A 16,793-nucleotide genomic window follows, 5' to 3' on the forward strand; every position below is an offset into this window, starting at 1 on the left:
CCAGCAGATTCAAGACATGATAAAGATGAATGAAATGCAAACCTTTTACAAATGCTTGAGTTCTCAATTCTATGCATTCAAGGTATTTGACTTTTGACCATGACACAACCTAAAACAGATTTAACAGGTATGTTATACTGCAAATACTGCTATGCATATTATACAGATCTAACAAAATATGTATTCCCTTGGAAATACGAAGACCAGCTTCTTACAAATGGCTGAAATTGGAAATTTGTTCAAGCATAATTAGCCCTTATGCCTTGGTAATATAGAGGTCAGCATCTGTTTAAAGTAGGATTTGACATCAGCTAAAGCATACGGATAGGAATCCAAACTCTTTTTCTCGTTAAAAATACACCATTTAATTTGGCTCAACTCAGGACGATTAGCAATATGTGCTCAAAGAAAAGCTTACAACTGGAGCAGGCAGTGTTGGCTTGGGCAGAAGTGCATGCACAGAAGAGAACCCAGAAGCTCATAAAGATGGCCTCTATACACCATGCCAGACTCCTGCTAATGCTATTAGCTCTTCATTTTCGTAAGCACTCAGATATATTAAGTAAAACCATTCTGCCAATAAGAAACATTTAACAACAATTGCATATAAATAAATGAAACATCTTATCTCTCTAAAATACCCAGAGCCCTATTCTTCAAGCTTTCTAGAAATAACCGATCTCCCCAAAATAAAACCTCTGTAATGTTATTTACACCTAAACATTACCAAAAGCAGTTAGATAAAATACTCAGTTGAAGATGAAAGACATACTGCTCTGATTTGTGGTTTAGAAGAATATGCAATCAAATGCATTGTCAGATCTAAGGTTTATACAGATACTGAACTGTAAGGTTCAAAGAATGCTGCAGAGTTCAAGACGGATGTTAGAGAAGAGATTTTAACATTAAGTCATAGCCTTTTCCAGCAGCAGTCTTAATAGAAATTAAAACAGACCCAAAACCCCAAGCCCCGTTACCTTAACATTCACCTCTCTAAAGAGAAAGGGTGTATGCACAGAAGTTACTGCACAGAACGATAATTCATCGGTTTGTACTGATGTACAGAAGGTGCTGCAACCAACATTTTAAAAATAACATTTTTTATTTTTTTATATATTTTTTTACATTTGAAGAATTTTCAAAATTTTTCTGAAACCTAGTAAGATACCGAAAACAAACTGAAAACTCATCTGGTAGCCAACTATTACCATCAGAAGGAACGTTAAAATAGCATACATTTATCTAAATATCTTTTCCCATAAAATTGGGAAAAGGATATCAAAGGAACCAAATACAGCACATTTTTCCCATAGTAATATACAATTTAAAACTTGCAGGAAATCAGGAAATACACTGCTGTAACTTCACGTTTCAATAGGACTTCAGTGAAGTCATCTGGAAACAGGAATGCAGCGGCTTGAACTTTAAGACTTCAAGATTGGATTTAGCATGAACCTTTAAACAACAAGCAAAAACCTCCTTTCATCTAACTGCCTTGCATATCCTCATTTTCTGTGCTTAATATTTTATGTATGATCTCGCTACAAAACAAACAAACAGAAACCTCACATCCAAACAGAGCGCATCAGTGCCTCCTGCTAGCACACAAGTACCTTCTGTCCAGTGAATATGACCTGGATGCTCTGATAACATCAGACAGCCAAACATCTTCCAGAGTACTGTTACTCTGTCATGATATAATAGCACATTTGCTCACAGCTTTCCCTGCTTCTACAGAAAACAACCAAGAAATTAATTCTCCGTGCTGGTGCTGGTACAACGGAGTGCACAGAATCCCTCCCAGTGGTCACAGATGTACAAGTTCACATGTGCTTCAGTTTTAGGTTTGATTTAGCAGGACCTCTATCAAAAACCTTGCCTTGGGGCTCTTGATAAAAAAACCCTTTCATGCTTCCAGGGCACAGTGTTAGATATAAAAATGCAAACATCACCAGTTCTACAGAGCCTTCCTCTTCCCAAGAAACCAGTAGAAACAAGGTGGACTTTAGTACATCTTCTCTTCTACTATTAACATATTCATATAACGCTTGCACATAAAATTTACCTTGTTTTCTAACGTGCTTTTTATTAAGAGGCTGGCAAGATTTTGTTTAATTACAGACTCTTCTTTGTCTATTCAAATAATGATTCAAATTTTGGAAAAACTGCTTTGCCCTGTAGCTTGCTTCTGGTTAATTTAAAACCCCATGATACTCTATTTCTTTGACTGTCAGTTTGAAAAGCAGCATAAGCTAGCCAGATCTTTCTTCTTTCTTAATAGGACAGTTTGCATGAAATATGTAGAAGAAGAAAGGAAAACAGGTGCTTTTTTTATCCCCTTTGGATTTTTCATCTGGGAAGAATATACTTACCAAAAGGTTTGAAGAATATCAAAGTAAAACTTAGATCTTCAGCTGCATAATATAGTCGTTTTCAGAGGCTTTTGTTTCATGGCGTGCTGAATATAACAATATTAAAATGTACTTAGAGTGGCACTGCAATTCACCACTGGTTTGAAGGCACAGTAAAGCAACAGATGTGGTTACACAACGTGGAACTGTAATCTGCCTACTTCACCTCAAAATTCAGGAATCAGCATAGCTTCTAGGAAAATTATTATTATTATTATTATTTTAATTAAAAAAGGGGGAGGGGAGCAAAACAACTCCTACTCCCCTGTATTAGACCTACTATTCTACAAGACACCTTTGAATCAGAGCCATTGCTTCCCAAATTCAATATAAACAGAATTTTGATATATGGAAATTTGTAAGGATTCAAGTGACTTAAGCTCATGTAAACAGACATATACATGATTTCTAAAGAAGTGCTGTATTACAAAGAGATAAACAAAAATAACATCTATTGCATTAGGAGACATCCCACATACACTCACTACTTAGTGTGCTGGGACTGGCTTCCTAGGACATGAAAGGGACATTTAGAAATTCGCACAATGATAATTACAACTCTCCCATTATTTTTCAAAATGGTGTGTTTGTAAAACTACCATTAAGTAGTAGTGTACTACTTAAAGTGTCTAACTTTTCAATCTCTCACAAAGCCGAACTAGAACACTGAATTAACCAAGACACGGTCACCAAATTTAGGCTTGTTTCACCTGCTAGATCTGTACACAACAACAACAACAATAATAATAAATAAACACTTGAAAATAATCAATATGGTCACCACAAGAGGAAAAAAAAAAAGGGGGGAATTTGACCAGCTCATAAAAAGGCTGTTAGCCTGACAACTCCTAATGGAGAGAACTTAGTATGTGTGGATCCTTCTGAAACTGAAAAAAGGAGTGTTTTTCTGGCTAACCACAGTATGCTTGTCCATTAGCAAATAAGATTAGCCTCCAAATCAGAAACACAGCCATTCCCAGCAGAACGTTACACGACTGCACATTGGAGTTTTCCAGTATTTCTTTTGTTCAGGCTGGAGCAGGATTCTCATCACAAGTGAAGGTTAACAGTAGTATTTGAATATGCTAATTAAATCTTCTCCGAGTGGTGATGTTATGTTAATTATTTCACATTAGAGTTAAATATTTGGGGAAATAAAGTTTTTATTTTTACTGCTCTGCTGTAGTATCCTACTTTAACTTAGCATGGTGGTATAGATACGAGGACTTCATACACAGCTAACCAAAATAATAAAACAGAAGTTTTAAAGAATTTTTTTTTGACTCTTGCAAGTTTCAAAATATTCCTCAAAACTAATACAAAATTATGTGCAAAATTATTGATAGCTCTTCATGCTGAACAAAAAAAGGTCAAATGCTAAGTACAACTAGCAAATCAGTCCCATTCCTTAGCATTCTTCTAAAGAAGCTACTTACATACTGACTAATGTTTTTTTTTACAGATAAGCAGACTCAAGTGTTTGTTTCCTTTGTGCAATATTTAAGGTTTGTTTAGTCTAAACAAAACCCGATGTTGTTACAACACACCAGTTTCTAATGCATATGTATGGTTTGCCTCCCCTAAGCACTCTATAATATTCGACTATAATGTATTGCACAAACTCATATTCACCCTATACTATTTCATTATATGCAATATTAACACAACTCATCTTTTCATTAACAGGACTGATAAACTGATGCAATGTCAAGTATTTTTATATACGAAAAGAGAAAGGAATTAAAATTTGCCATCCATTTTATTACAAAAGCAAATAAACATGTAGAAGCCATGAGGTATGCATGCCTTCACAAGACACAGTATTGGTCCAGCTTAAATTACGTATGGCTCAGTAACTGAAATAACCTTGCACTGTATCTTGAATCTATCTTAAAGGGGGTTTGAAAGGAAGCTGCAGCACTTTCCTCTGTGAAAAAATCACTGTGGCTACTACAAAAGTCTGAGAAGATCTTTCGAACTTCACGCTGGAGCCACAGCACTGGGTAGCAATTGCAACCAGAAAGAGCACTGCTATGAGAGCGAAAATACCGTTACATTTTGCCTCATAGTCTTCAACTGCTGCTTAAAGTCTGGGTTACAGTAGTTCCACTTACGTTAATCTATAAATAAAAAATAAATACAAAAATATTCCAGTAGTCAGTTATAAAACAAACCACATTTTGAATAAGAAGAGCCATTGACAAAGTTATTCTCAATTCATGTCTTGGGGAATAATTCCATTTTAACTTTGAAAGCTTGGATACTTTTGGACTAACTGAGAGCATCTGAAACGCTGGGTGTGTTCATCAGAACTTCCAGCAAACAGTGCCTGGAGTGAGACAGAGCAAAGGGCTGTGGGGGCACCACCTAGAAGCACCGCAGCACCACACCTGCCCCTCGTGCCTCCTGCAGAGTGAGGGCGGCTTTTCATGCCCTGACACTGCACACAAAGTCCTCCCCGGGTTTCAGCCAATTCTCAAAGGTCTGCTTTAATATCCCTTCTCTTCAGAGGAGACAGCAGGAATTTAACAGGTATGGGAGGTTTACAAACTGGAAAGCAAAACATCAGCAAATCCTAACAACCTTCAAATCCTAAAACAAGCTTCACCTCTTTAATAACAAAGCAGTTTAAGTACCCAATGCATAATAACAACAAAACATTACTTCTTTTTCAATGCAAAAAGTTTCTTAATCCGAATACTACAGGAAAATAGATTTCCTTTGAACAATTCTTTCTTTTTGTATACTCATTACAATAGAAAGGCAATAAAGAAGATTTCACACATCCTCTTATAATCACCACGAGAAGATTAACAGCAATGTTCTTTTCCTCGAGACAAACAATTCACCTGCAGAAGTTTGTTTAAGGAAGTACTCTTTATGAGAAACCATAGTTTGAAATATATGAATTAAAAAGTCCTAATTTTCTTCTGCTGGAGTAAATACATATTTTATATGCTATATTTGCTCAAAATAAAACAGTCATATCATACCCTCTCATTACAGAATGAGAGATTTTGCTAAAATGTGTCTACAAAAAATCAGATAAAAAATACTGCTGTACATTGCCTTCACTCAACAGGGATGATTAATCTAGCAGCTGTTGGTTTTTACCAAAAACTAAGCTGGGAACATATTTCAAAGACAAAAACTTCCACTGAAGCACAGCATGCACATGGAAAGCATTCAAACCCACCTCCCATCCTCATTTGCAGCCATTTCCTGTGTCACTGATAAAACTGGTGAGGTTTCCGTAAGAATTGAAGATGAACATTACAACAGCTAACAATAACAAGTCATTCTCTGCATCCCACTCAACTGATAGCAATCTGCTTGGCTATATAGTAAAGCTACATATAGTAAATAAAGCTGGACTTTAAGCATCACCTATAAGAAGACCGCAACATTTTCCACTCCTTGAAGTTAAAGCTAATAGAGAGGCATGACCACTTTGCCTTTGCCATTTTAGAGCAGACTTAAAAGAGGCCAACACAGCAGCGACAGGAGAGGGAGGCCGGGAGGTCCTACAGGTCCTCTCCTAACCGGCACTTCAGCTGCAAGGTCCGAACTATGAGTCAATCAAATATCTAACCTAGAAGAAATAAACAAATTATTACTAGAAATGATTTCAGGTCTCATTGTTACTGTATTAATTGAACTATTTAAATACATAAATACTTGGACTTCCAGATACGGCAGACTTACTTAAAAGAATGGAAGATTATTGTGATTTCTTTCTTAGTTTTTTCTTAGTCTCTTAGCTAGCATATGTACAACCAGTATAAATAGTTTTGCAAGCAGGTTTCTTCTCAAATCTCAGTGAGATCACTATTTCTGAAAAACTAATTAACTTCATTCTCTGCACAAGTTCTATAAGGTACTACTCTTTATTAATAAACATCTTAATCATGGACTAGCACAATGATAAGAAACAAGAAGAACATTGCCACCTAGCTGTTTCTACAGTGACCATGTAAGATGGCATGTTCAGCTCAAGTCCCTCAAATACTCCAGAGAAAAAATGCTCTGAATCAGCCATGTGTGAAGGGCTACCTAAAAACAGGGGCAGGAGTAAGGCTCTGTCACTTTTATCTTACCAACTCTGGAAGCAGCTGGTAACAAAACATGTGCAACAAAAGCCTTTAAAAAAAAAAAAAAGATTCAGTACAATCACGATTTGGTGTCTGACACCATTATTTTTTATCAGTTCTCGGCACAAAGTCAACCAGACAAACGTACAGGTATGTACAATGGCATTTGTAACTTAAACAGCGCTGTGAAGTTCATGCAAAGCCTGGAATATCCATCTGTCTGTAAATAGCTCAATAGCGCCAATGGCCAGATGTGTTTCTCCAAAATATATTTCCTGGCTATTTGTTTTAAATACATTTAATGAAGGTTACATTCGAAAAGAAGTCCCTGCACGATTTACCGAGCGCAGCTGGCTCCACACCTGCAGTGTAGTGGCTTCCCAGGCCGTTCAGAATAAAGCAAGCCAGCCGTAACCAGCATCCCAGCTGCCCATGCCGTTATTTTCTGGGTACGCTGGTGTAAGAAGTGACACAGCAGGAGGGCATCTGTGGTGAGGTGAGAAGGCAGCAGCACAGAGCTGGCGGACCCTGCACTCTTCCACGGCCTCAGCTGGTCTGCAAGAAGGAGCTGGTCGGATCGCACACAGTAGCTTCTCTGAAGCTCTTCAACCTCAAACACTAATTTTGGGGAGCTGTGGCTCTGAGTAAACAGTCAGAGAAGTGGGTGAAGCTTCTGGACAGCTGCAAGGCTTCAGACTGTGATTAGAACCCCCTCCTATGCACATGTCCATCATCTTTCATCTAGAATTATGCCGTTCTCTGAGGGATAGGCTTAGGCTGGACCTTGTTAGGAAATGAGATGTGGCAGCACAAAATGTAGAATTTTACAAAGTTTGCCATCAGAACCTGACAAGTGAACCTCTACCAGCTAGCTGCTGGTTACCTCTAGAGCTGCTCCTCAGCCATGCCAACCACCCAACCCCCTCTTGCCTGACCTCCCTGGGGCAGGCCTTGAGGCAAACAACTGCAGATTTCGGGGTGTGCTCCCCCCTGGCCGATCCTCCTGTCCTCCCAGAGGGGCCCCAGGCACACAGCCTCCAAAGGAAGCCACCGGCTCGGTGACTCCGGTGGAGCACCTTCATTTCCAAGGTCTTCCCTGCCCATCGGCACCACGGCACGGCGAAGTAGGATGCAACAGGCTCGCATCCCCTCACCATGTATCAGTTAAATGTGAGCTCTTTAATACCAGTATTTTCATTATAATCTAGGAGGAAATAACCATTTCACAAAGAAGGAGGGTGGGGGAGGACATTTAATACTTTGTACTTCATTTGAAACACAGGAAAATAGAATATTGACTGGGATTACATACATTTATTACAGGCCCAGCTAATTACCAACTCTTGCTAAGCTAGCACACTAAAGACCTCTCACTGCAACTGCTTCATTAGCCCGGCACTGCAGTATGACTTGGGGCCGCTACGAGGATGCATGTGTCCATTATTACGTTCAAAACTACATGTAAACTTGGCCAAACCTTATTATTACATGCCAGTGGAAGAAATAACTATTCAACATGAAGATCACATTGGCACAATAAATATTTGAATATGAAAACAATCAATCCACCTGGAATTAGTAAAAATGGGAAATTAACTCAGCTGCTGTACAGCTATGCCACGTATCTAGTGATATACTGCAACTGATAATCATCCTGATACAGAGATTAACCCAGAAATTATATAGAAATTAATACAAGGTTTTCAGAATACGTATCTTTTTACAACAACCTGTACAAATGGATAACAATATTCTACCAAATAAGGTGAATATGTATGAAAATCAAATAATATACAAAAATATGGATACTTTATCCAGTGGATGGATACTTTTTCCTAAACAGGAAGGAAGCGCCCACAAAAAGACCAAATGGCCTAGGCAGACAAAGCCAAAAACTTTGCTTTGAGCTGCCCAAAGGACAGCACTAATTTGGAAAAAAAAAAAGCGTGCCCCAGTAGTCCATGTGGATGCTGTTTTGGGATGTTTTGGGATGTTTTGGGATGGAACACGTATGAAGAACTTGAGCACCTTAAACAAATAAAAGTTAAAGCACTTGGTATAACTATCACATGCACAATCTTCTTAACAGGAAAACTGCACTGTTTTCTCCTCAGTGTCACTTGACTGAGAATTTATACCTTCATCAGAAGAATACATATAGAGTGCCATTATTACGTAGTAGAATTAGCAGCAATTATTATTTGTTTGACAATGGCTCAAGCTCTACAGAGCTTAGCCTGCAATGCACGCAACCCTCCACCCCAAATTTTGGTTAATGTTTCCCCCCCAGTATTTACACTCTTTATTTAGAAGTTTATCATTCACATTAGCCATCAGATATTTCTTTCTTTGTTTATCAGACATGAAATCAAGGTAATAACTTACCCAAATAAAGAAGATTTGCATGACTTCATTGGACTATCAGTCCCAGTATTCCTTTATCATACTTACGAGTTTATTGAGTTAAATTTGGTTGAAATTATTCAAAGATTTCAACCTGAAATTATTCCATCAGGTGCCCAGAACTTCCATGAAAAAACTCCCACCTGGATGTAGACAAGTCTAACCAGTGCTCCCACACCAAACGCTTCTCTCTAGCCAGCTTGACAAACCCATACATTCAGAGCAGCCACTAAAACCACAGTCACATCTGGCAAGTCCGGACCAAGAGAGGTAAAGGAACAACAGAAGAGCAAGGATTCCCTGGAGACCACAGGAAGAAACTCAGCCTGCTCTTGGGTATTTTTATGATGAGAAAAAGATCATAGAATATCTGTCAGTATCAGCCGTAACAGAATAAGACACAGTTTTCAGGAAATCACTCCTATTTCTTTTGTCTTCACAGAGAACAAGTTTTAAGAATTTATTAAACTGTATTTAGTTTTTCTGCTTCAAGACAGGAACCTACAAATAGCTGAGCAAGTGTCTCACTTAGCCCAGCACACAGCCTTTCCCCCTCACAAGTACCTACTTATTTCAAAAGGACACAGGAAAAAAATACACATATCAAAGTTCATGTCTTTCTAACAAACGTGTATATACTTGAATATATACACACACGCATATATTATCAACCAAAACAATGCAAAGAACATTGTGGTTTAAACTTCTTTCCCAACATGACAGAAAAAATGGGCACTAAAAACCTGACACACTACTCACGTAATTGCCACTGGATAACTAGTTATATTTATTAAATCTTTAAGACCACCCATGCAGTATTGTTACTGATTCATAGTTTCTCTAGGCCACATGGCCTTATTTCTTACAATCATGTCAAGTTGGTTGAGTCTAAAAGTAAGGAAAAAATACCAGACCTTAAAAAAAGCAAATAATCTGAATTTCTAAAACTGCTAGAGTATTACAGTCTCACACAAAACCATATTTAAAACTTTTCAGTAAGCTCAACCCTAAAGATAAAAATTAAACACAATACAATGTAAGGTAACTCTGCCATTCAGGACTGAATTTCGATATTAAAGTGTTTCATTTAACCAGAGTCCTGAGACCCAGCTGGAAGCACCCCAGGAACTGTCACACTCCTGCTTTCAGGTTTCCAGTCCTTCTCAAGAGCTCTACACAAACAGCAAGAAACAGCACAGGGGGTTAGTGGAGTTATCTGTTGATACTTCAGTCATTCTGTGGGATTATTACAGTAATAGTTTAGTGGTTTGTTTGTTTTTAAGACATTGTTCTATGATGTTTTCTTCATCAATTTTGACTTAAAATAGCTAAATGCAGATAGAATTAAAAAAAAAATACTTGTGTGTGCTGCTATGTTTGTGGATGAGTGTGCATCTCTATCTGTTTATTTGTGAATATGAACATATGGGTAATCCAGTGCCATGAAGGAAAAAAAATCCTGAAAGATAGAAGGGAAGCAGCTGCTTGCGGTATCTACGGTACTAAGATGCATTTTGCAGAAGCTGCTTTCCATCAGACTGAAGTACCCAAATATTTTCCCAGAGTCCAAGACTAAAATTCAAGACATAATTGTCACTGCAGTCCGCTACAGCAGGAGTCTTAGCAGCCAACATCTAACATGGGTGTATCCAGAAAACAGGAGTCACTGTATGAATCCTAATTCTTCCATCCATGAAGCACAGTATAAAACTGCTGAAATTTTACTATGAGTTGGAAAAAAAGAGCAGATAAAAAGGGAGGCTCTTGCATTTAACTCAATTTATGAAACAAAAACGGAAATAAACATCAGGTATAAAAAACTACCAGTAATCTCCTTCTATAAAAACAATATTATTGCTGACACAAAATGGAGAGGAATAGCAGCTGAGAGATGCTCGTAAGCAAACAGAAGGCTAATGAGAACGTGGGCCATTGTCACTTGTATAACATACATTTAAAAGCTGAAAAAGACTGAGAATACCTTTTACAGTTCTGTAGGAGGGCTTTTTCTAATTAGAAGTGAGCCAATGTCCTTCCCACCAAAGTCTGCCAGAAATCAGAACTAAATATTTGCTTATTTACCAAATATTTATTTAGTAACATTAAAAAGAAAAGGAATTTCAATCTAGAGGAAGACAACTGCTTTGCATTTGTGTTCATAAATTTCAGTCCTAATGTGCAAGTGGTAACAGAAGTGTAATAAGTAAATTCTCTCTCCTTTTTTAAACCACATTTAACTCCATGTAAATGAATCTTTTCTTCACTTCAGGAAAAAGTAATACTTTATTGAAGGCGTACACAAAACTTCATTTTCCTTTTAGCTTAAAAAAGGCTGTTATCTTATATTCTTTTTCCTCTAAAACCAAGACATAGGAATGAAACCCCATTTGAAGAACACCGCTTTCCTAAAATTTAAGCCTTTGGAGTTGTAAAGAGAGGGTCAGAATGGACTACAGACAGATTATTTCTACAGAAACAGAAAAATGAGGTGTAGGTGAATAAGATGGAAAAGTATAAACTCTTTCCTTCCATGTCACCCAAATTTCTAGTACATAATCACTACGATTTATACAGCAAAGACAGTAGGGGAAAAGAAAGTCATAGGAACCACATACACTTTGTGGGAAAAGGACATTTCGGTCTTTTTGAAAACAAGATCCAATGAGATGACACAGAAAAGAGAAGAACCAGATGGAGCTCTGGCTAGAGCTCCTCCTGACCAACTCCTCCTCCTGACCAACAATCCCAGGTGCCACATCCAGCACTGGGCTAACAGCAGAACCAGCCTTGCTGCAATCTGAAGGAAGAGGTACGAAAGCATCACTAAAGGACTGTCACTGTACACAACCTGGAATGAAAAAACTGATTGTCGGACTTCTGATGATCCCTGTTAGTCCAAAGTACCTTTTGTGTTAGTTTGCTTGTGCCCAAGTTTAAAAAGATGCCAGGCAAATACCTTGGGTAGTGTTCCAGACAATTACAGAGTCCAAAACTTCTGGGTTTCTTTTAACATCTACTGATTTAAAAATAATGGTTCTTTGTGACGCTGTCACTAAATAAAACACAAAACACACTACTGAAAATCAGGCACCCGATATTATTTGTTTTAGTTATTCCTACATACTCTACCTAGCCACCAACAAACTGTACTGTTCAACACTCAGCACAAAGGTTTCCCCAAATTAAAAGGCAAAGCAGAAAGCAAAGAAAAGTTTGCCTTTAAGATGGGGCTTAAAGCACAAGTGATACATGAAAATAATACCAGGATGACTCAAAATGAGAGTATGAGAGTACAAATGACATTTATCATTGTCGGGTGGTATATTTATTTTAAATTGGAATATTATGACAACTGAAAATAAAGTCTGTATCTATTTCCAAATTATGCTGGAAAATCATTTCAGCTGTTGTTATAAAATCAACATATCAATCATTTCACAGTAATTCTGAACTCAGTTCAGCACCAATGCCAGCTATATTATTGATGGTAAGTATATCAAAGTGCACACACTTTCACTTTGTGATCACAAATCTTCACTATTTAGCAGAAGTATATCCAGTGCCCACAGGATATGCTGTTTGAATACCAAACTACAAAGTTCATTACAGCCTAGGAAAAAACAAGGAAGCAGTTTGACAGACTGGTCTTCCTCTGTGAAACCGTCTGGTGAACAGGAGTTAGACCATGATGAAAAATCTAAGAGCTATATTCAGAGCCTTCCCCTAACTTCTCAGAAATTCTTGAACAAAATATTTAAAGACAGATTATTTTTAAGGCATGTAAGTGCCTAATTCCCATTAACCTTTAGGTTCCTTAGCCTCTCCAGAACAACTTGCAGGTAACAACATGACTGGCATCCAATTCAAATTCTGAACACTCCAACAGCTCATTAGCATTTGTAAAGAACACTAAGCTTGTCAAAGAAAAGTTGCCACGGATGGAAGTGCAAAATATTACTGTTAATAAAGCAACACAGCTCTCTAATAAATAGCAATGAAAATAAAGAATTAAAAGGAATCCCGTCTACAAGATTTGCAAATACTAACACAAGTGCCAGAAAACGCAAATCACAAATAATATGGTATTTATTGTTTTTCCACAAATATTCAATACAGGATTCCAAGGATGTTTGTTGTATTCCATTGCAAAGTGTCAATAACCTTCCTTCCTGTTGAAGAGAGCCTCTTGCTCAAACTGATCCATACAGTGACTAGAACATCATGGGGGGAAGCATATAAGATACCCCAAAAGTCCAGCTTTGCAAAGCTGCAAAGACAGCTATAATAGCATAAGTCAAAAATGCTAGTAAAATTTTAGGAGTAACAATATAGTAATACAGAGAAGTCAATTAGGTGGACAACTATGGAAAGAAGTATAGAAATTAAAGGAAAAAAAACTGACTAACAAGATGGAGGAGGACAAACCCTGAGCAAGACTTGCTCCTCACAATCACTAGCGTGGGACTGAAATTGTTCCTTCCACATGCCTTCCTGTGTTCATAACGGCATAAGAATCATTTAGAGTATTCCTCCATACAAGTTGAAGCTATTTAGTGCTTGTCTTAAATAATTACTAACCTCGTTTCAAACGCTAATGCATGAGTAAGTAGTTACCACACAATCCCTAACGGGAGTTTTGCAGTTCCAGCAGAAATACCACAAGACCAGCCCTAAACTGCCTTCGTGACACCCATAAAGTCCCTTTCGTTTTAAGATGAGAAATAACAGCACCAGACCCTGCAACACGACAAAGCCTATCTGCAGTCTTAGAGTACACTGGTATCAAAACAGCAAAAAGGAGGAAAAATAAATGTCAAGGTCCAGCATAGCCATATGTATACTCAGTAGGATTTCCTCCCATGTGCCCCCCCTCCCCAGATAAAATTGAGGTTGGCCATTGAAATTGGCTTCAAGAACCATAACGCAGCCATTACAGAGTAGATTAGAAACAGAAATCCTAATGCAGTGGCTTTGGAGAGGTGATGCTTCAGAGACGGGCCTTACGACAGTGCACTGCTTACCACCCCTGCTCCATGCCACACGAGTGTTAAGAGGCACTTGCCACATGAGAGGGCTCACGCTGAAGTTGAACAGAAGGGCTTGAAGACAAAACAGGACAGAGCAAAGGAGCAGACAAGCTGAGGGAAGGCTTGCAAAACCCAGAGGCAGAGGTAGCTGGGCAACCCTCAGGGCTGCTAATCCTAGGAATGCACAAAGCAAGGAATCAGCGACACATGCTTTTAAAATTAACTGCATGAATAATTGTGAAACGGTCTAGATATCGTGTGTGAGAAACACTCCGTAGCCAATAACTTAGGCTCAGGCGAGGATCTCAGTGAAGTAGTAATTTATTCGCGATTGCAATGGCGGGCGTCCCACAAGCAGGAGCGCACCTACTGGTTCCAAAACACAGTTTATACACTTTTTGATGACAGGACCCTCCCCTGTTTCCCCACTGAGTGGGTAATCCAGGTTCACAATCTATCTGATGCTTCACAGACAATGCATGGCCTTCAGTTGCCGGCCTGTTAAATTTCAAATTTCTTTTGACTTTTTTACTGTTTGAAGTGGTAATGTTTCTTCACTTATCTGACTTAACACCGTGATTTTCACCTAATTGTTCTAAGGAGTCTGGTTGTCTGCATTTTACAAGTTCGCCTGCTAAGTTTTCTTATCACTGTAAAAATATCTCAATACCCCATTCCTTACCTTTAAACAATGTAACTCTGCAAAAACAACATTTTTATTCCCACACCTGTGCTGAAACAGCAGCAAATTCTGGTGATGATGGCACAGGTACGCCAACAGCACTTCCTGCTGGATAGTTCCTCTGCTGAACAAGATGTTTGGCAACGTAAGCCTCAGTTTCTGGCATAAAAAGTATTTTCTGTGTTGCGTGCTAAATACTAGGTGCTCAAGAAGAATAATGGGAGTAGTGTCAGTGACCCTCAAAACAAAGAGCAGAAGTTCTCTGGCATTTTTTTAAATATATATTTTTTTAATTTACATAGATGTGAGGCCTGTGAGCTGCAGTATGTTGCACATCATGTAAAATCAAAAGCCTGCAGAAGTTTGGGCTATTTGCCTGGTGTACCTCTCAGACAAGTTACTACTGTGTTCCTGAAGGCTCAATACATATTTTTTTCCTCTTATCCAAACCTGAAAAATATATTGACATTCTTTTATGTTAGAATAAAAAGTTGAAAGTCTACTGCCTCAAGAACTACGCAGATAAGTCTTACCTTTAAAATTCCCTTAGAAAAGGGGCTTTAAATGCCAGTCAGTCACCTTATCATTGCCAACTGCAGCTTCAGTTCTATCAGGCAACTTGAAGAAAAGATGAAATTGTACTGCAGCAACCAACCTCCCCACGTCTTTCTTATTTATTTGTTTTATAAATGTTCAGAACCACTCGTTGCTAAGTTCCCTTCACTCATCCTACAAACAGCTTTCAACCTTTTACTATGGAAACATTTTTTATCTGACATCCACTGAAATTCTTTTGTCTATACAAAGGAGAATGAACTGGTTTTAATTAATTTTTCAGTGAGATAAAATTCCGGGCAAATATCTACACTATCTGGAATTCAAACTGACAATTGTCATCTCAAACACCATTTGTTAAAAAAATAATCTCTGGGGGAATTATAGTCTTTAGCCAATGATATCTATCCTTGGATTTATCATTTAAATACATGGTTGTTTATTTAGGGGTATGTTCTCTAAATGCATGTATTTATATTTTATAAATACGTGCTTGTTCAGAGCAGAGGTGTATTAACAACAGGGCACCCGCATTAAACAGAGCCCTGGTGTGTCTGCCATCACCTCTACAGTCAACCCAGCAGTAGGTAAACCAAACCCCCCCCGCCCCGATCCTGATTTACAAAAACAATTGCCTGAGGACCTATAGGAACTTGGAAGAGATCCACTGTAACATGTTACCATCACACACAAATACAGATTCATATACCTTCAAGGACATAAGAGTTCATATAGACATATAGAGTCCAGAGCCTGACCCTACAAGCAGCATTGTTAAGATTTTCATTTCCATAGAGCAGCATACTCCATCTGCTTTTCCAGCCATTTCTTGTGTTTCAGTTTCAGTGACCATGTCAGATAATTGCAGTCAGGAAGCACCACAATGAACTAGATCATGTATTTTTTTGATCTGGTATGGCAAACCCTACATCTGACCCTAATTTTATCCCTCTACCTATGCAAAACTGTTTGTTTCCCTGGAGCAAAGAATTTCATCTAATAGTTCAAAGCTATTTGGGAAATGGTCAGGGGAAAGAATTAAAATGGATCTCTTCAGTCTTTCAGTCACGACTACAAATGCAGAACTGGACGCCTGTTCGGTACTGCAGGTCTCTGGCCCTAAAACAACTCACACCACCCCAATCTCCTTGCAAAGGTTCACAAGTTGTCCCAAGAGCTTCAGGCTTCAACAAAGCATTTACATGTTTCTTTTGTTCTGTTTATAAGCAAAGACTCAATGTGATAGTAAAATCATGCACTGAGTAGATCTTTAAGTAAGCCTTACTTCCTTGGAAGCCTAGTAGGGTAAAAACCTACACAGTAGTAGGGTAAAAAACTACGCAGTACACAGTTGCCCATATACCTGCGTGCAACAGATGATGCTTTACAATCCTGCCACCTCAGAATCCGTTCCTACCCTGTATTTTTACTCAAATCTACCAGCACGTTCAGCTCCCAGGATAACAATGAGGAGCAGAGCTCCTGCTTTGTTCTGCAGACAAAGCGGACACCATATTTAAGTTTTTTTTTCCTTAGGAGCTGAAACCGTAACAGAAGACAAGCTTTGTTAACAGTTTATGGAAATAATCTTTTAAAAGTTTGCATGCTATACAATTATGTCCTA

General features: G+C 38.3%; 1 protein-coding gene across 4 annotated transcripts in view; it reads right to left on the minus strand.

The window, feature by feature from the left end:
* Window positions 1-16,793, minus strand: part of TENM1 (teneurin transmembrane protein 1) — a 332,069-nt gene that overhangs the window by 301,102 nt on the left and 14,174 nt on the right. The window lies entirely within an intron of this gene.

Source organism: Anser anser, assembly GCF_964211835.1.
Source record: "Anser anser genome assembly, chromosome: 13".
Taxonomy (NCBI): domain Eukaryota; kingdom Metazoa; phylum Chordata; class Aves; order Anseriformes; family Anatidae; genus Anser; species Anser anser.